The sequence below is a fragment of the Lethenteron reissneri genome, chromosome 52 (genome assembly GCF_015708825.2).
Source record: "Lethenteron reissneri isolate LAM-NWPU_2019-01 chromosome 52, ASM1570882v1, whole genome shotgun sequence".
In the NCBI taxonomy this organism is placed as follows: Eukaryota; Metazoa; Chordata; class Hyperoartia; order Petromyzontiformes; family Petromyzontidae; genus Lethenteron; species Lethenteron reissneri.
Genome location: NC_083830.1, coordinates 4,864,721 through 4,881,549, shown reverse-complemented (window position 1 = coordinate 4,881,549; position 16,829 = coordinate 4,864,721). Strand labels below are relative to the sequence as shown.

Sequence of the window (16,829 nt, the reverse complement as noted above, 5' to 3'; positions counted from 1 at the left end):
GATTTCACTCTAAAAAGAGCAAATCGACAAGGATGGGATTCGAACCCATGCGTGCAGAGCACAATGGATTAGCAGTCCATCGCCTTAACCACTCGGCCACCTTGTCACATGTTGGCATGATTCATAACTAATCTCAAAAATATATTCGTTCTAGGCATCACATTTCTTGAATGCATCAACATTTTTATCGGAGTTTCTGTGAATTGGCCAGTGGGATTGTAAACTTAAGAAATTCTGTGGAGGAATATGGCGCCATGGCTTAGTTGGTAAAGCACCTGTCTAGTAAACAGGAGATCCTGGGTTCAAATCCCAGTGGTGCCTCATTGAGATATTTTATGTTATTATTCTGCATGAGTGCATTACGGGTTAATAATCCAAGTTAACTACCTGGTAATTGAGTTTGACTTCTATAGAAGTGTTAAGGAGACTTGTTTTTCCATCACAACATTAAATGGGTGCCAAGTTCAAATCCTGTGCATGATTTCTTTTTAGAAAATGTAAGTTTTTGTTTAGGAACATAAACGTTTGCATTTCCCAATGCGACCGTATTTTGAGATTTCACAATTAATATTCAATATCCATATATACACTTGTGAAGTAAACAAGCCGATTGCAACTATTCATGTGGAGAACGATGGATTAACACGTTCCTTCAGAGTGCGCAGGTAGGAACTTGGTTGGACAGCGCATTCGTGCGATCGGTGTCACGTGGCGCAAGCGGCGCGTCACGTGGTGCTGAGCCCGTCCGAAGCGCTCTATGAACTACAAATCGAGGGCGTGGCTATGCGCGACAGACATACAGACGGACAAATAATCCCTGGTGGGCAGTGTGGAACTGTTGTTCCTACCTGTAATTGCGTTTCACCTTCAGGATTCAGCAAATTCACATCTAAATTACGGTAATCGTTTGATCAATCACAGTGCAGTGTAATTTCTCAGCATTCCATTTCTTAAAGGTGCTAAATTTATGAGATGATCCCCGATCAATGACATAAAAAATGGCTTCTCGAGATTTCACTCTAAAAAGAGCAAATCGACAAGGATGGGATTCGAACCCATGCGTGCAGAGCACAATGGATTAGCAATCCATCGCCTTAACCACTCGGCCACCTTGTCACATGTTGCCATGATTCATAACTAATCTCAAAAATATATTCGTTCTAGGCATCACATTTCTTGAATGCATCAACATTTTTATCGGAGTTTCTGTGAATTTGCCAGTGGATTTGCAAACTTCAAAAATTCCGTAGAGGAATATGGCGCCATGGCTTAGTTGGTAAAGCGCCTGTCTAGTAAACAGGAGATCCTGGGTTCAAATCCCAGTGGTGCCTCAGTGAGATATTTTATGGTATTATTCTGCATGAGTGCATTACGGGTTAATAATCCAAGTAACTACCTGGTAATTGAGTTTGACTTCTTTAGAAGTGTTAAGGAGACTTGTTTTTCCATCACAACATTAAATGGGTGCCAAGTTCAAATCCTGTGCATGATTTATTTTTAGAAATTGAAAATGTAAGTTTTTGTTTTGGAACATAAACGTTTGCATTTCCCAATGCGACCGTATTTTGAGATTTCACAATTAATATTCAATATCCATATATATACTTGTGAAGTAAACAAGCCGATTGCAACTATTCATTTGGAGAACGATGGATTAACACGTTCCTTCAGAGTGCGCAGGTAGGAACTTGGTTGGACAGCGCATTCGTGCGATCCGTGTCACGTGGCGCAAGCGGCGCGTCACGTGGTGCTGAGCCCGTCCGAAGCGCTCTATGAACTACAAATCGAGGGCGTGGCTATGCGCGACAGACATACAGACGGACAAATAATCCCTGGTGGGCAGTGTGGAACTGTTGTTCCTACCTGTAATTGCGTTTCACCTTCAGGATTCAGCAAATTCACATCTAAATTACGGTAATCGTTTGATCAATCACAGTGCAGTGTAATTTCTCAGCATTCCATTTCTTAAAGGTGCTAAATTTATGAGATGATCCCCGATCAATGACATAAAAAATGGCTTCTCGAGATTTCACTCTAAAAAGAGCAAATCGACAAGGATGGGATTCGAACCCATGCGTGCAGAGCACAATGGATTAGCAATCCATCGCCTTAACCACTCGGCCACCTTGTCACATGTTGCCATGATTCATAACTAATCTCAAAAATATATTCGTTCTAGGCATCACATTTCTTGAATGCATCAACATTTTTATCGGAGTTTCTGTGAACTTGCCAGTGGATTTGCAAACTTAAAAAATTCCGTAGAGGAATATGGCGCCATGGCTTAGTTGGTAAAGCGCCTGTCTAGTAAACAGGAGATCCTGGGTTCAAATCCCAGTGGTGCCTCATTGAGATATTTTATGGTATTATTCTGCATGAGTGCATTACGGGTTAATAATCCAAGTAACTACCTGGTAATTGAGTTTGACTTCTATAGAAGTGTTAAGGAGACTTGTTACTCCATCACAACATTAAATGGGTGCCAAGTTCTAATCCTGTGCTTGATTTATTTTTAGAAATTGAAAATGTAAGTTTTTGTTTTGTTTGGGAACACAAACTTTTGCATTTCCCAATGCGACCGTATTTTGAGATTTCGCAATTAATATTCAATATCCAAATATATATATATCTGTAAAGTAAACACGGCGATTGCAACTATGCATGTGGAAAACGTTGGATTAATAGTGTTTCACCTTCAGGATTCAGCCAACTCACATCTGAATTACGGTAATCGTTTGATCAATCTCAATGCAGTATAATTTTTCAGCATCACATTTCTTAAAGGTGCTAAATTTGTTAAATAATCCCCAATCAGTGACATAAAAAATGGCTTCTCTAGATTTCACTCTAAAAAGAGCAAATCGACAAGGATGGGATTCGAACCCATGCGTGCAGAGCACAATGGATTAGCAGTCCATCGCCTTAACCACTCGGCCACCTTGTCACATGTTGGCATGATTCATAACTAATCTCAAAAATATATTCGTTCTAGGCATCACATTTCTTGAATGCATCAACATTTTTATCGGAGTTTCTGTGAATTGGCCAGTGGGATTGTAAACTTAAGAAATTCTGTGGAGGAATATGGCGCCATGGCTTAGTTGGTAAAGCGCCTGTCTAGTAAACAGGAGATCCTGGGTTCAAATCCCAGTGGTGCCTCATTGAGATATTTTATGTTATTATTCTGCATGAGTGCATTACGGGTTAATAATCCAAGTTAACTACCTGGTAATTGAGTTTGACTTCTATAGAAGTGTTAAGGAGACTTGTTTTTCCATCACAACATTAAATGGGTGCCAAGTTCAAATCCTGTGCATGATTTATTTTTAGAAATTGAAAATGTAAGTTTTTGTTTAGGAACATAAACGTTTGCATTTCCCAATGCGACCGTATTTTGAGATTTCACAATTAATATTCAATATCCATATATATACTTGTGAAGTAAACAAGCCGATTGCAACTATTCATGTGGAGAACGATGGATTAACACGTTCCTTCAGAGTGCGCAGGTAGGAACTTGGTTGGACAGCGCATTCGTGCGATCCGTGTCACGTGGCGCAAGCGGCGCGTCACGTGGTGCTGAGCCCGTCCGAAGCGCTCTATGAACTACAAATCGAGGGCGTGGCTATGCGCGACAGACATACAGACGGACAAATAATCCCTGGTGGGCAGTGTGGAACTGTTGTTCCTACCTGTAATTGCGTTTCACCTTCAGGATTCAGCAAATTCACATCTAAATTACGGTAATCGTTTGATCAATCACAGTGCAGTGTAATTTCTCAGCATTCCATTTCTTAAAGGTGCTAAATTTATGAGATGATCCCCGATCAATGACATAAAAAATGGCTTCTCGAGATTTCACTCTAAAAAGAGCAAATCGACAAGGATGGGATTCGAACCCATGCGTGCAGAGCACAATGGATTAGCAATCCATCGCCTTAACCACTCGGCCACCTTGTCACATGTTGCCATGATTCATAACTAATCTCAAAAATATATTCGTTCTAGGCATCACATTTCTTGAATGCATCAACATTTTTATCGGAGTTTCTGTGAATTTGCCAGTGGATTTGCAAACTTAAAAAATTCCGTAGAGGAATATGGCGCCATGGCTTAGTTGGTAAAGCGCCTGTCTAGTAAACAGGAGATCCTGGGTTCAAATCCCAGTGGTGCCTCATTGAGATATTTTATGGTATTATTCTGCATGAGTGCATTACGGGTTAATAATCCAAGTAACTACCTGGTAATTGAGTTTGACTTCTTTAGAAGTGTTAAGGAGACTTGTTTTTCCATCACAACATTAAATGGGTGCCAAGTTCAAATCCTGTGCATGATTTATTTTTAGAAATTGAAAATGTAAGTTTTTGTTTTGGAACATAAACGTTTGCATTTCCCAATGCGACCGTATTTTGAGATTTCACAATTAATATTCAATATCCATATATATACTTGTGAAGTAAACAAGCCGATTGCAACTATTCATTTGGAGAACGATGGATTAACACGTTCCTTCAGAGTGCGCAGGTAGGAACTTGGTTGGACAGCGCATTCGTGCGATCCGTGTCACGTGGCGCAAGCGGCGCGTCACGTGGTGCTGAGCCCGTCCGAAGCGCTCTATGAACTACAAATCGAGGGCGTGGCTATGCGCGACAGACATACAGACGGACAAATAATCCCTGGTGGGCAGTGTGGAACTGTTGTTCCTACCTGTAATTGCGTTTCACCTTCAGGATTCAGCAAATTCACATCTAAATTACGGTAATCGTTTGATCAATCACAGTGCAGTGTAATTTCTCAGCATTCCATTTCTTAAAGGTGCTAAATTTATGAGATGATCCCCGATCAATGACATAAAAAATGGCTTCTCGAGATTTCACTCTAAAAAGAGCAAATCGACAAGGATGGGATTCGAACCCATGCGTGCAGAGCACAATGGATTAGCAATCCATCGCCTTAACCACTCGGCCACCTTGTCACATGTTGCCATGATTCATAACTAATCTCAAAAATATATTCGTTCTAGGCATCACATTTCTTGAATGCATCAACATTTTTATCGGAGTTTCTGTGAACTTGCCAGTGGATTTGCAAACTTAAAAAATTCCGTAGAGGAATATGGCGCCATGGCTTAGTTGGTAAAGCGCCTGTCTAGTAACAGGAGATCCTGGGTCCAAATCCCAGTGGTGCCTCATTGAGATATTTTATGGTATTATTCTGCATGAGTGCATTACGGGTTAATAATCCAAGTAACTACCTGGTAATTGAGTTTGACTTCTATAGAAGTGTTAAGGAGACTTGTTACTCCATCACAACATTAAATGGGTGCCAAGTTCTAATCCTGTGCTTGATTTATTTTTAGAAATTGAAAATGTAAGTTTTTGTTTTGTTTGGGAACACAAACTTTTGCATTTCCCAATGCGACCGTATTTTGAGATTTCGCAATTAATATTCAATATCCAAATATATATATATATCTGTAAAGTAAACATGGCGATTGCAACTATGCATGTGGAAAACGTTGGATTAATAGTGTTTCACCTTCAGGATTCAGCCAACTCACATCTGAATTACGGTAATCGTTTGATCAATCTCAATGCAGTATAATTTTTCAGCATCACATTTCTTAAAGGTGCTAAATTTGTTAAATAATCCCCAATCAGTGACATAAAAAATGGCTTCTCTAGATTTCACTCTAAAAAGAGCAAATCGACAAGGATGGGATTCGAACCCATGCGTGCAGAGCACAATGGATTAGCAGTCCATCGCCTTAACCACTCGGCCACCTTGTCACATGTTGGCATGATTCATAACTAATCTCAAAAATATATTCGTTCTAGGCATCACATTTCTTGAATGCATCAACATTTTTATCGGAGTTTCTGTGAACTTGCCAGTCGATTTGCAAACTTAAAAAATTCCGTAGAGGAATATGGCGCCATGGCTTAGTTGGTAAAGCGCCTGTCTAGTAAACAGGAGATCCTGGGTTCAAATCCCAGTGGTGCCTCATTGAGATATTTTATGGTATTATTCTGCATGAGTGCATTACGGGTTAATAATCCAGGTAACTACCTGGTAATTGAGTTTGACTTCTATAGAAGTGTTAAGGAGACTTGTTACTCCATCACAACATTAAATGGGTGCCAAGTTCTAATCCTGTGCTTGATTTATTTTTAGAAATTGAAAATGTAAGTTTTTGTTTTGTTTGGGAACACAAACTTTTGCATTTCCCAATGCGACCGTATTTTGAGATTTCGCAATTAATATTCAATATCCAAATATATATATATATCTGTAAAGTAAACATGGCGATTGCAACTATGCATGTGGAAAACGTTGGATTAATAGTGTTTCACCTTCAGGATTCAGCCAACTCACATCTGAATTACGGTAATCGTTTGATCAATCTCAATGCAGTATAATTTTTCAGCATCACATTTCTTAAAGGTGCTAAATTTGTTAAATAATCCCCAATCAGTGACATAAAAAATGGCTTCTCTAGATTTCACTCTAAAAAGAGCAAATCGACAAGGATGGGATTCGAACCCATGCGTGCAGAGCACAATGGATTAGCAGTCCATCGCCTTAACCACTCGGCCACCTTGTCACATGTTGGCATGATTCATAACTAATCTCAAAAATATATTCGTTCTAGGCATCACATTTCTTGAATGCATCAACATTTTTATCGGAGTTTCTGTGAACTTGCCAGTGGATTTGCAAACTTAAAAAATTCCGTAGAGGAATATGGCGCCATGGCTTAGTTGGTAAAGCGCCTGTCTAGTAAACAGGAGATCCTGGGTTCAAATCCCAGTGGTGCCTCATTGAGATATTTTATGGTATTATTCTGCATGAGTGCATTACGGGTTAATAATCCAGGTAACTACCTGGTAATTGAGTTTGACTTCTTTAGAAGTGTTAAGGAGACTTGTTTTTCCATCACAACATTAAATGGGTGCCAAGTTCAAATCCTGTGCATGATTTATTTTTAGAAATTGAAAATGTAAGTTTTTGTTTTGGAACATAAACGTTTGCATTTCCCAATGCGACCGTATTTTGAGATTTCACAATTAATATTCAATATCCATATATATACTTGTGAAGTAAACAAGCCGATTGCAACTATTCATTTGGAGAACGATGGATTAACACGTTCCTTCAGAGTGCGCAGGTAGGAACTTGGTTGGACAGCGCATTCGTGCGATCCGTGTCACGTGGCGCAAGCGGCGCGTCACGTGGTGCTGAGCCCGTCCGAAGCGCTCTATGAACTACAAATCGAGGGCGTGGCTATGCGCGACAGACATACAGACGGACAAATAATCCCTGGTGGGCAGTGTGGAACTGTTGTTCCTACCTGTAATTGCGTTTCACCTTCAGGATTCAGCAAATTCACATCTAAATTACGGTAATCGTTTGATCAATCACAGTGCAGTGTAATTTCTCAGCATTCCATTTCTTAAAGGTGCTAAATTTATGAGATGATCCCCGATCAATGACATAAAAAATGGCTTCTCGAGATTTCACTCTAAAAAGAGCAAATCGACAAGGATGGGATTCGAACCCATGCGTGCAGAGCACAATGGATTAGCAATCCATCGCCTTAACCACTCGGCCACCTTGTCACATGTTGCCATGATTCATAACTAATCTCAAAAATATATTCGTTCTAGGCATCACATTTCTTGAATGCATCAACATTTTTATCGGAGTTTCTGTGAACTTGCCAGTGGATTTGCAAACTTAAAAAATTCCGTAGAGGAATATGGCGCCATGGCTTAGTTGGTAAAGCGCCTGTCTAGTAAACAGGAGATCCTGGGTTCAAATCCCAGTGGTGCCTCATTGAGATATTTTATGGTATTATTCTGCATGAGTGCATTACGGGTTAATAATCCAAGTAACTACCTGGTAATTGAGTTTGACTTCTATAGAAGTGTTAAGGAGACTTGTTACTCCATCACAACATTAAATGGGTGCCAAGTTCTAATCCTGTGCTTGATTTATTTTTAGAAATTGAAAATGTAAGTTTTTGTTTTGTTTGGGAACATAAACTTTTGCATTTCCCAATGCGACCGTATTTTGAGATTTCGCAATTAATATTCAATATCCAAATATATATATATATATCTGTAAAGTAAACACGGCGATTGCAACTATGCATGTGGAAAACGTTGGATTAATAGTGTTTCACCTTCAGGATTCAGCCAACTCACATCTGAATTACGGTAATCGTTTGATCAATCTCAATGCAGTATAATTTTTCAGCATCACATTTCTTAAAGGTGCTAAATTTGTTAAATAATCCCCAATCAGTGACATAAAAAATGGCTTCTCGAGATTTCACTCTAAAAAGAGCAAATCGACAAGGATGGGATTCGAACCCATGCGTGCAGAGCACAATGGATTAGCAGTCCATCGCCTTAACCACTCGGCCACCTTGTCACATGTTGCCATGATTCATAACTAATCTCAAAAATATATTCGTTCTAGGCATCACATTTCTTGAATGCATCAACATTTTTATCGGAGTTTCTGTGAATTTGCCAGTGGATTTGCAAACTTAAAAATTCCGTAGAGGAATATGGCGCCATGGCTTAGTTGGTAAAGCGCCTGTCTAGTAAACAGGAGATCCTGGGTTCAAATCCCAGTGGTGCCTCATTGAGATATTTTATGGTATTATTCTGCATGAGTGCATTACGGGTTAATAATCCAAGTAACTACCTGGTAATTGAGTTTGACTTCTTTAGAAGTGTTAAGGAGACTTGTTTTTCCATCACAACATTAAATGGGTGCCAAGTTCAAATCCTGTGCATGATTTATTTTTAGAAATTGAAAATGTAAGTTTTTGTTTTGGAACATAAACGTTTGCATTTCCCAATGCGACCGTATTTTGAGATTTCACAATTAATATTCAATATCCATATATATACTTGTGAAGTAAACAAGCCGATTGCAACTATTCATTTGGAGAACGATGGATTAACACGTTCCTTCAGAGTGCGCAGGTAGGAACTTGGTTGGACAGCGCATTCGTGCGATCCGTGTCACGTGGCGCAAGCGGCGCGTCACGTGGTGCTGAGCCCGTCCGAAGCGCTCTATGAACTACAAATCGAGGGCGTGGCTATGCGCGACAGACATACAGACGGACAAATAATCCCTGGTGGGCAGTGTGGAACTGTTGTTCCTACCTGTAATTGCGTTTCACCTTCAGGATTCAGCAAATTCACATCTAAATTACGGTAATCGTTTGATCAATCACAGTGCAGTGTAATTTCTCAGCATTCCATTTCTTAAAGGTGCTAAATTTATGAGATGATCCCCGATCAATGACATAAAAAATGGCTTCTCGAGATTTCACTCTAAAAAGAGCAAATCGACAAGGATGGGATTCGAACCCATGCGTGCAGAGCACAATGGATTAGCAATCCATCGCCTTAACCACTCGGCCACCTTGTCACATGTTGCCATGATTCATAACTAATCTCAAAAATATATTCGTTCTAGGCATCACATTTCTTGAATGCATCAACATTTTTATCGGAGTTTCTGTGATTTTGCCAGTGGATTTGCAAACTTAAAAAATTCTGTAGAGGAATATGGCGCCATGGCTTAGTTGGTAAAGCGCCTGTCTAGTAAACAGGAGATCCTGGGTTCAAATCCCAGTGGGGCCTCATTGAGATATTTTATGGTATTATTCTGCATGAGTGCATTACGGGTTAATAATCCAAGTAACTACCTGGTAATTGAGTTTGACTTCTATAGAAGTGTTAAGGAGACTTGTTACTCCATCACAACATTAAATGGGTGCCAAGTTCTAATCTTGTGCTTGATTTATTTTTAGAAATTGAAAATGTAAGTTTTTGTTTTGTTTGGGAACACAAACTTTTGCATTTCCCAATGCGACCGTATTTTGAGATTTCGCAATTAATATTCAATATCCAAATATATATATATATCTGTAAAGTAAACACGGCGATTGCAACTATGCATGTGGAAAACGTTGGATTAATAGTGTTTCACCTTCAGGATTCAGCCAACTCACATCTGAATTACGGTAATCGTTTGATCAATCTCAATGCAGTATAATTTTTCAGCATCACATTTCTTAAAGGTGCTAAATTTGTTAAATAATCCCCAATCAGTGACATAAAAAATTGCTTCTCTAGATTTCACTCTAAAAAGAGCAAATCGACAAGGATGGGATTCGAACCCATGCGTGCAGAGCACAATGGATTAGCAGTCCATCGCCTTAACCACTCGGCCACCTTGTCACATGTTGGCATGATTCATAACTAATCTCAAAAATATATTCGTTCTAGGCATCACATTTCTTGAATGCATCAACATTTTTATCGGAGTTTCTGTGAATTGGCCAGTGGGATTGTAAACTTAAGAAATTCTGTGGAGGAATATGGCGCCATGGCTTAGTTGGTAAAGCACCTGTCTAGTAAACAGGAGATCCTGGGTTCAAATCCCAGTGGTGCCTCATTGAGATATTTTATGTTATTATTCTGCATGAGTGCATTACGGGTTAATAATCCAAGTTAACTACCTGGTAATTGAGTTTGACTTCTATAGAAGTGTTAAGGAGACTTGTTTTTCCATCACAACATTAAATGGGTGCCAAGTTCAAATCCTGTGCATGATTTATTTTTAGAAATTGAAAATGTAAGTTTTTGTTTAGGAACATAAACGTTTGCATTTCCCAATGCGACCGTATTTTGAGATTTCACAATTAATATTCAATATCCATATATACACTTGTGAAGTAAACAAGCCGATTGCAACTATTCATGTGGAGAACGATGGATTAACACGTTCCTTCAGAGTGCGCAGGTAGGAACTTGGTTGGACAGCGCATTCGTGCGATCCGTGTCACGTGGCGCAAGCGGCGCGTCACGTGGTGCTGAGCCCGTCCGAAGCGCTCTATGAACTACAAATCGAGGGCGTGGCTATGCGCGACAGACATACAGACGGACAAATAATCCCTGGTGGGCAGTGTGGAACTGTTGTTCCTACCTGTAATTGCGTTTCACCTTCAGGATTCAGCAAATTCACATCTAAATTACGGTAATCGTTTGATCAATCACAGTGCAGTGTAATTTCTCAGCATTCCATTTCTTAAAGGTGCTAAATTTATGAGATGATCCCCGATCAATGACATAAAAAATGGCTTCTCGAGATTTCACTCTAAAAAGAGCAAATCGACAAGGATGGGATTCGAACCCATGCGTGCAGAGCACAATGGATTAGCAATCCATCGCCTTAACCACTCGGCCACCTTGTCACATGTTGCCATGATTCATAACTAATCTCAAAAATATATTCGTTCTAGGCATCACATTTCTTGAATGCATCAACATTTTTATCGGAGTTTCTGTGAACTTGCCAGTGGATTTGCAAACTTAAAAAATTCCGTAGAGGAATATGGCGCCATGGCTTAGTTGGTAAAGCGCCTGTCTAGTTAACAGGAGATCCTGGGTCCAAATCCCAGTGGTGCCTCATTGAGATATTTTATGGTATTATTCTGCATGAGTGCATTACGGGTTAATAATCCAAGTAACTACCTGGTAATTGAGTTTGACTTCTATAGAAGTGTTAAGGAGACTTGTTACTCCATCACAACATTAAATGGGTGCCAAGTTCTAATCCTGTGCTTGATTTATTTTTAGAAATTGAAAATGTAAGTTTTTGTTTTGTTTGGGAACACAAACTTTTGCATTTCCCAATGCGACCGTATTTTGAGATTTCGCAATTAATATTCAATATCCAAATATATATATATCTGTAAAGTAAACATGGCGATTGCAACTATGCATGTGGAAAACGTTGGATTAATAGTGTTTCACCTTCAGGATTCAGCCAACTCACATCTGAATTACGGTAATCGTTTGATCAATCTCAATGCAGTATAATTTTTCAGCATCACATTTCTTAAAGGTGCTAAATTTGTTAAATAATCCCCAATCAGTGACATAAAAAATGGCTTCTCGAGATTTCACTCTAAAAAGAGCAAATCGACAAGAATGGGATTCGAACCCATGAGTGCAGAGCACAATGGATTAGCAGTCCATCGCCTTAACCACTCGGCCACCTTGTCACATGTTGCCATGATTCATAACTAATCTCAAAAATATATTCGTTCTAGGCATCACATTTCTTGAATGCATCAACATTTTTATCGGAGTTTCTGTGAATTTGCCAGTGGATTTGCAAACTTAAAAAATTCCGTAGAGGAATATGGCGCCATGGCTTAGTTGGTAAAGCGCCTGTCTAGTAAACAGGAGATCCTGGGTTCAAATCCCAGTGGTGCCTCATTGAGATATTTTATGGTATTATTCTGCATGAGTGCATTACGGGTTAATAATCCAAGTAACTACCTGGTAATTGAGTTTGACTTCTATAGAAGTGTTAAGGAGACTTGTTACTCCATCACAACATTAAATGGGTGCCAAGTTCTAATCCTGTGCTTGATTTATTTTTAGAAATTGAAAATGTAAGTTTTTGTTTTGTTTGGGAACATAAACTTTTGCATTTCCCAATGCGACCGTATTTTGAGATTTCGCAATTAATATTCAATATCCAAATATATATATATATATCTGTAAAGTAAACACAGCGATTGCAACTATGCATGTGGAAAACGTTGGATTAATAGTGTTTCACCTTCAGGATTCAGCCAACTCACATCTGAATTACGGTAATCGTTTGATCAATCTCAATGCAGTATAATTTTTCAGCATCACATTTCTTAAAGGTGCTAAATTTGTTAAATAATCCCCAATCAGTGACATAAAAAATGGCTTCTCGAGATTTCACTCTAAAAAGAGCAAATCGACAAGAATGGGATTCGAACCCATGAGTGCAGAGCACAATGGATTAGCAGTCCATCGCCTTAACCACTCGGCCACCTTGTCACATGTTGCCATGATTCATAACTAATCTCAAAAATATATTCGTTCTAGGCATCACATTTCTTGAATGCATCAACATTTTTATCGGAGTTTCTGTGAATTTGCCAGTGGATTTGCAAACTTAAAAAATTCCGTAGAGGAATATGGCGCCATGGCTTAGTTGGTAAAGCGCCTGTCTAGTAAACAGGAGATCCTGGGTTCAAATCCCAGTGGTGCCTCATTGAGATATTTTATGGTATTATTCTGCATGAGTGCATTACGGGTTAATAATCCAAGTAACTACCTGGTAATTGAGTTTGACTTCTTTAGAAGTGTTAAGGAGACTTGTTTTTCCATCACAACATTAAATGGGTGCCAAGTTCAAATCCTGTGCATGATTTATTTTTAGAAATTGAAAATGTAAGTTTTTGTTTTGGAACATAAACGTTTGCATTTCCCAATGCGACCGTATTTTGAGATTTCACAATTAATATTCAATATCCATATATATACTTGTGAAGTAAACAAGCCGATTGCAACTATTCATTTGGAGAACGATGGATTAACACGTTCCTTCAGAGTGCGCAGGTAGGAACTTGGTTGGACAGCGCATTCGTGCGATCCGTGTCACGTGGCGCAAGCGGCGCGTCACGTGGTGCTGAGCCCGTCCGAAGCGCTCTATGAACTACAAATCGAGGGCGTGGCTATGCGCGACAGACATACAGACGGACAAATAATCCCTGGTGGGCAGTGTGGAACTGTTGTTCCTTACCTGTAATTGCGTTTCACCTTCAGGATTCAGCAAATTCACATCTAAATTACGGTAATCGTTTGATCAATCACAGTGCAGTGTAATTTCTCAGCATTCCATTTCTTAAAGGTGCTAAATTTATGAGATGATCCCCGATCAATGACATAAAAAATGGCTTCTCGAGATTTCACTCTAAAAAGAGCAAATCGACAAGGATGGGATTCGAACCCATGCGTGCAGAGCACAATGGATTAGCAATCCATCGCCTTAACCACTCGGCCACCTTGTCACATGTTGCCATGATTCATAACTAATCTCAAAAATATATTCGTTCTAGGCATCACATTTCTTGAATGCATCAACATTTTTATCGGAGTTTCTGTGAATTTGCCAGTGGATTTGCAAACTTAAAAATTCTGTAGAGGAATATGGCGCCATGGCTTAGTTGGTAAAGCGCCTGTCTAGTAAACAGGAGATCCTGGGTTCAAATCCCAGTGGGGCCTCATTGAGATATTTTATGGTATTATTCTGCATGAGTGCATTACGGGTTAATAATCCAAGTAACTACCTGGTAATTGAGTTTGACTTCTATAGAAGTGTTAAGGAGACTTGTTACTCCATCACAACATTAAATGGGTGCCAAGTTCTAATCTTGTGCTTGATTTATTTTTAGAAATTGAAAATGTAAGTTTTTGTTTTGTTTGGGAACACAAACTTTTGCATTTCCCAATGCGACCGTATTTTGAGATTTCGCAATTAATATTCAATATCCAAATATATATATATATCTGTAAAGTAAACACGGCGATTGCAACTATGCATGTGGAAAACGTTGGATTAATAGTGTTTCACCTTCAGGATTCAGCCAACTCACATCTGAATTACGGTAATCGTTTGATCAATCTCAATGCAGTATAATTTTTCAGCATCACATTTCTTAAAGGTGCTAAATTTGTTAAATAATCCCCAATCAGTGACATAAAAAATTGCTTCTCTAGATTTCACTCTAAAAAGAGCAAATCGACAAGGATGGGATTCGAACCCATGCGTGCAGAGCACAATGGATTAGCAGTCCATCGCCTTAACCACTCGGCCACCTTGTCACATGTTGGCATGATTCATAACTAATCTCAAAAATATATTCGTTCTAGGCATCACATTTCTTGAATGCATCAACATTTTTATCGGAGTTTCTGTGAATTGGCCAGTGGGATTGTAAACTTAAGAAATTCTGTGGAGGAATATGGCGCCATGGCTTAGTTGGTAAAGCACCTGTCTAGTAAACAGGAGATCCTGGGTTCAAATCCCAGTGGTGCCTCATTGAGATATTTTATGTTATTATTCTGCATGAGTGCATTACGGGTTAATAATCCAAGTTAACTACCTGGTAATTGAGTTTGACTTCTATAGAAGTGTTAAGGAGACTTGTTTTTCCATCACAACATTAAATGGGTGCCAAGTTCAAATCCTGTGCATGATTTATTTTTAGAAATTGAAAATGTAAGTTTTTGTTTAGGAACATAAACGTTTGCATTTCCCAATGCGACCGTATTTTGAGATTTCACAATTAATATTCAATATCCATATATACACTTGTGAAGTAAACAAGCCGATTGCAACTATTCATGTGGAGAACGATGGATTAACACGTTCCTTCAGAGTGCGCAGGTAGGAACTTGGTTGGACAGCGCATTCGTGCGATCCGTGTCACGTGGCGCAAGCGGCGCGTCACGTGGTGCTGAGCCCGTCCGAAGCGCTCTATGAACTACAAATCGAGGGCGTGGCTATGCGCGACAGACATACAGACGGACAAATAATCCCTGGTGGGCAGTGTGGAACTGTTGTTCCTACCTGTAATTGCGTTTCACCTTCAGGATTCAGCAAATTCACATCTAAATTACGGTAATCGTTTGATCAATCACAGTGCAGTGTAATTTCTCAGCATTCCATTTCTTAAAGGTGCTAAATTTATGAGATGATCCCCGATCAATGACATAAAAAATGGCTTCTCGAGATTTCACTCTAAAAAGAGCAAATCGACAAGGATGGGATTCGAACCCATGCGTGCAGAGCACAATGGATTAGCAATCCATCGCCTTAACCACTCGGCCACCTTGTCACATGTTGCCATGATTCATAACTAATCTCAAAAATATATTCGTTCTAGGCATCACATTTCTTGAATGCATCAACATTTTTATCGGAGTTTCTGTGAATTTGCCAGTGGATTTGCAAACTTCAAAAATTCCGTAGAGGAATATGGCGCCATGGCTTAGTTGGTAAAGAGCCTGTCTAGTAAACAGGAGATCCTGGGTTCAAATCCCAGTGGTGCCTCAGTGAGATATTTTATGGTATTATTCTGCATGAGTGCATTACGGGTTAATAATCCAAGTAACTACCTGGTAATTGAGTTTGACTTCTTTAGAAGTGTTAAGGAGACTTGTTTTTCCATCACAACATTAAATGGGTGCCAAGTTCAAATCCTGTGCATGATTTATTTTTAGAAATTGAAAATGTAAGTTTTTGTTTTGGAACATAAACGTTTGCTTTTCCCAATGCGACCGTATTTTGAGATTTCACAATTAATATTCAATATCCATATATATACTTGTGAAGTAAACAAGCCGATTGCAACTATTCATTTGGAGAACGATGGATTAACACGTTCCTTCAGAGTGCGCAGGTAGGAACTTGGTTGGACAGCGCATTCGTGCGATCCGTGTCACGTGGCGCAAGCGGCGCGTCACGTGGTGCTGAGCCCGTCCGAAGCGCTCTATGAACTACAAATCGAGGGCGTGGCTATGCGCGACAGACATACAGACGGACAAATAATCCCTGGTGGGCAGTGTGGAACTGTTGTTCCTACCTGTAATTGCGTTTCACCTTCAGGATTCAGCAAATTCACATCTAAATTACGGTAATCGTTTGATCAATCACAGTGCAGTGTAATTTTTCAGCATTCCATTTCTTAAAGGTGCTAAATTTATGAGATGATCCCCGATCAATGACATAAAAAATGGCTTCTCGAGATTTCACTCTAAAAAGAGCAAATCGACAAGGATGGGATTCGAACCCATGCGTGCAGAGCACAATGGATTAGCAATCCATCGCCTTAACCACTCGGCCACCTTGTCACATGTTGCCATGATTCATAACTAATCTCAAAAATATATTCGTTCTAGGCATCACAT

General features: G+C 39.5%; 34 non-coding genes across 34 annotated transcripts; 17 read left to right on the top strand and 17 right to left on the bottom strand.

Moving 5' to 3' along the window:
* Positions 1 to 24: 24 nt before the first annotated feature.
* On the bottom strand, positions 25 to 106 carry TRNAS-GCU (transfer RNA serine (anticodon GCU)). The gene has a single exon. It is a non-coding gene; the product is annotated as a tRNA-Ser (tRNA).
* Positions 107 to 248: 142 nt separating this feature from the next.
* TRNAT-AGU (transfer RNA threonine (anticodon AGU)) lies at positions 249 to 321 on the top strand. The gene has a single exon. It is a non-coding gene; the product is annotated as a tRNA-Thr (tRNA).
* Positions 322 to 1,034: 713 nt separating this feature from the next.
* On the bottom strand, positions 1,035 to 1,116 carry TRNAS-GCU (transfer RNA serine (anticodon GCU)). Its single transcript has one exon. It is a non-coding gene; the product is annotated as a tRNA-Ser (tRNA).
* Positions 1,117 to 1,258: 142 nt separating this feature from the next.
* On the top strand, positions 1,259 to 1,331 carry TRNAT-AGU (transfer RNA threonine (anticodon AGU)). Its single transcript has one exon. It is a non-coding gene; the product is annotated as a tRNA-Thr (tRNA).
* A 718-nt stretch (positions 1,332 to 2,049) lies between these two features.
* Positions 2,050 to 2,131, bottom strand: TRNAS-GCU (transfer RNA serine (anticodon GCU)). Its single transcript has one exon. It is a non-coding gene; the product is annotated as a tRNA-Ser (tRNA).
* Positions 2,132 to 2,273: 142 nt separating this feature from the next.
* TRNAT-AGU (transfer RNA threonine (anticodon AGU)) lies at positions 2,274 to 2,346 on the top strand. The gene has a single exon. It is a non-coding gene; the product is annotated as a tRNA-Thr (tRNA).
* Positions 2,347 to 2,862: 516 nt separating this feature from the next.
* Positions 2,863 to 2,944, bottom strand: TRNAS-GCU (transfer RNA serine (anticodon GCU)). Its single transcript has one exon. It is a non-coding gene; the product is annotated as a tRNA-Ser (tRNA).
* Positions 2,945 to 3,086: 142 nt separating this feature from the next.
* On the top strand, positions 3,087 to 3,159 carry TRNAT-AGU (transfer RNA threonine (anticodon AGU)). Its single transcript has one exon. It is a non-coding gene; the product is annotated as a tRNA-Thr (tRNA).
* Positions 3,160 to 3,878: 719 nt separating this feature from the next.
* Positions 3,879 to 3,960, bottom strand: TRNAS-GCU (transfer RNA serine (anticodon GCU)). The gene has a single exon. It is a non-coding gene; the product is annotated as a tRNA-Ser (tRNA).
* A 142-nt stretch (positions 3,961 to 4,102) lies between these two features.
* On the top strand, positions 4,103 to 4,175 carry TRNAT-AGU (transfer RNA threonine (anticodon AGU)). Its single transcript has one exon. It is a non-coding gene; the product is annotated as a tRNA-Thr (tRNA).
* A 718-nt stretch (positions 4,176 to 4,893) lies between these two features.
* On the bottom strand, positions 4,894 to 4,975 carry TRNAS-GCU (transfer RNA serine (anticodon GCU)). The gene has a single exon. It is a non-coding gene; the product is annotated as a tRNA-Ser (tRNA).
* A 732-nt stretch (positions 4,976 to 5,707) lies between these two features.
* Positions 5,708 to 5,789, bottom strand: TRNAS-GCU (transfer RNA serine (anticodon GCU)). The gene has a single exon. It is a non-coding gene; the product is annotated as a tRNA-Ser (tRNA).
* Positions 5,790 to 5,931: 142 nt separating this feature from the next.
* Positions 5,932 to 6,004, top strand: TRNAT-AGU (transfer RNA threonine (anticodon AGU)). The gene has a single exon. It is a non-coding gene; the product is annotated as a tRNA-Thr (tRNA).
* Positions 6,005 to 6,522: 518 nt separating this feature from the next.
* TRNAS-GCU (transfer RNA serine (anticodon GCU)) lies at positions 6,523 to 6,604 on the bottom strand. Its single transcript has one exon. It is a non-coding gene; the product is annotated as a tRNA-Ser (tRNA).
* A 142-nt stretch (positions 6,605 to 6,746) lies between these two features.
* On the top strand, positions 6,747 to 6,819 carry TRNAT-AGU (transfer RNA threonine (anticodon AGU)). The gene has a single exon. It is a non-coding gene; the product is annotated as a tRNA-Thr (tRNA).
* Positions 6,820 to 7,537: 718 nt separating this feature from the next.
* Positions 7,538 to 7,619, bottom strand: TRNAS-GCU (transfer RNA serine (anticodon GCU)). Its single transcript has one exon. It is a non-coding gene; the product is annotated as a tRNA-Ser (tRNA).
* Positions 7,620 to 7,761: 142 nt separating this feature from the next.
* Positions 7,762 to 7,834, top strand: TRNAT-AGU (transfer RNA threonine (anticodon AGU)). Its single transcript has one exon. It is a non-coding gene; the product is annotated as a tRNA-Thr (tRNA).
* Positions 7,835 to 8,354: 520 nt separating this feature from the next.
* On the bottom strand, positions 8,355 to 8,436 carry TRNAS-GCU (transfer RNA serine (anticodon GCU)). The gene has a single exon. It is a non-coding gene; the product is annotated as a tRNA-Ser (tRNA).
* A 141-nt stretch (positions 8,437 to 8,577) lies between these two features.
* On the top strand, positions 8,578 to 8,650 carry TRNAT-AGU (transfer RNA threonine (anticodon AGU)). The gene has a single exon. It is a non-coding gene; the product is annotated as a tRNA-Thr (tRNA).
* Positions 8,651 to 9,368: 718 nt separating this feature from the next.
* Positions 9,369 to 9,450, bottom strand: TRNAS-GCU (transfer RNA serine (anticodon GCU)). The gene has a single exon. It is a non-coding gene; the product is annotated as a tRNA-Ser (tRNA).
* A 142-nt stretch (positions 9,451 to 9,592) lies between these two features.
* On the top strand, positions 9,593 to 9,665 carry TRNAT-AGU (transfer RNA threonine (anticodon AGU)). The gene has a single exon. It is a non-coding gene; the product is annotated as a tRNA-Thr (tRNA).
* Positions 9,666 to 10,183: 518 nt separating this feature from the next.
* Positions 10,184 to 10,265, bottom strand: TRNAS-GCU (transfer RNA serine (anticodon GCU)). Its single transcript has one exon. It is a non-coding gene; the product is annotated as a tRNA-Ser (tRNA).
* Positions 10,266 to 10,407: 142 nt separating this feature from the next.
* TRNAT-AGU (transfer RNA threonine (anticodon AGU)) lies at positions 10,408 to 10,480 on the top strand. The gene has a single exon. It is a non-coding gene; the product is annotated as a tRNA-Thr (tRNA).
* A 719-nt stretch (positions 10,481 to 11,199) lies between these two features.
* On the bottom strand, positions 11,200 to 11,281 carry TRNAS-GCU (transfer RNA serine (anticodon GCU)). Its single transcript has one exon. It is a non-coding gene; the product is annotated as a tRNA-Ser (tRNA).
* Positions 11,282 to 11,423: 142 nt separating this feature from the next.
* TRNAT-AGU (transfer RNA threonine (anticodon AGU)) lies at positions 11,424 to 11,496 on the top strand. Its single transcript has one exon. It is a non-coding gene; the product is annotated as a tRNA-Thr (tRNA).
* A 740-nt stretch (positions 11,497 to 12,236) lies between these two features.
* Positions 12,237 to 12,309, top strand: TRNAT-AGU (transfer RNA threonine (anticodon AGU)). Its single transcript has one exon. It is a non-coding gene; the product is annotated as a tRNA-Thr (tRNA).
* A 744-nt stretch (positions 12,310 to 13,053) lies between these two features.
* Positions 13,054 to 13,126, top strand: TRNAT-AGU (transfer RNA threonine (anticodon AGU)). The gene has a single exon. It is a non-coding gene; the product is annotated as a tRNA-Thr (tRNA).
* Positions 13,127 to 13,845: 719 nt separating this feature from the next.
* Positions 13,846 to 13,927, bottom strand: TRNAS-GCU (transfer RNA serine (anticodon GCU)). Its single transcript has one exon. It is a non-coding gene; the product is annotated as a tRNA-Ser (tRNA).
* Positions 13,928 to 14,068: 141 nt separating this feature from the next.
* On the top strand, positions 14,069 to 14,141 carry TRNAT-AGU (transfer RNA threonine (anticodon AGU)). The gene has a single exon. It is a non-coding gene; the product is annotated as a tRNA-Thr (tRNA).
* Positions 14,142 to 14,659: 518 nt separating this feature from the next.
* Positions 14,660 to 14,741, bottom strand: TRNAS-GCU (transfer RNA serine (anticodon GCU)). The gene has a single exon. It is a non-coding gene; the product is annotated as a tRNA-Ser (tRNA).
* Positions 14,742 to 14,883: 142 nt separating this feature from the next.
* TRNAT-AGU (transfer RNA threonine (anticodon AGU)) lies at positions 14,884 to 14,956 on the top strand. Its single transcript has one exon. It is a non-coding gene; the product is annotated as a tRNA-Thr (tRNA).
* A 719-nt stretch (positions 14,957 to 15,675) lies between these two features.
* Positions 15,676 to 15,757, bottom strand: TRNAS-GCU (transfer RNA serine (anticodon GCU)). The gene has a single exon. It is a non-coding gene; the product is annotated as a tRNA-Ser (tRNA).
* Positions 15,758 to 15,899: 142 nt separating this feature from the next.
* TRNAT-AGU (transfer RNA threonine (anticodon AGU)) lies at positions 15,900 to 15,972 on the top strand. Its single transcript has one exon. It is a non-coding gene; the product is annotated as a tRNA-Thr (tRNA).
* A 718-nt stretch (positions 15,973 to 16,690) lies between these two features.
* Positions 16,691 to 16,772, bottom strand: TRNAS-GCU (transfer RNA serine (anticodon GCU)). Its single transcript has one exon. It is a non-coding gene; the product is annotated as a tRNA-Ser (tRNA).
* Between the last annotated feature and the right edge of the window lie 57 nt (positions 16,773 to 16,829).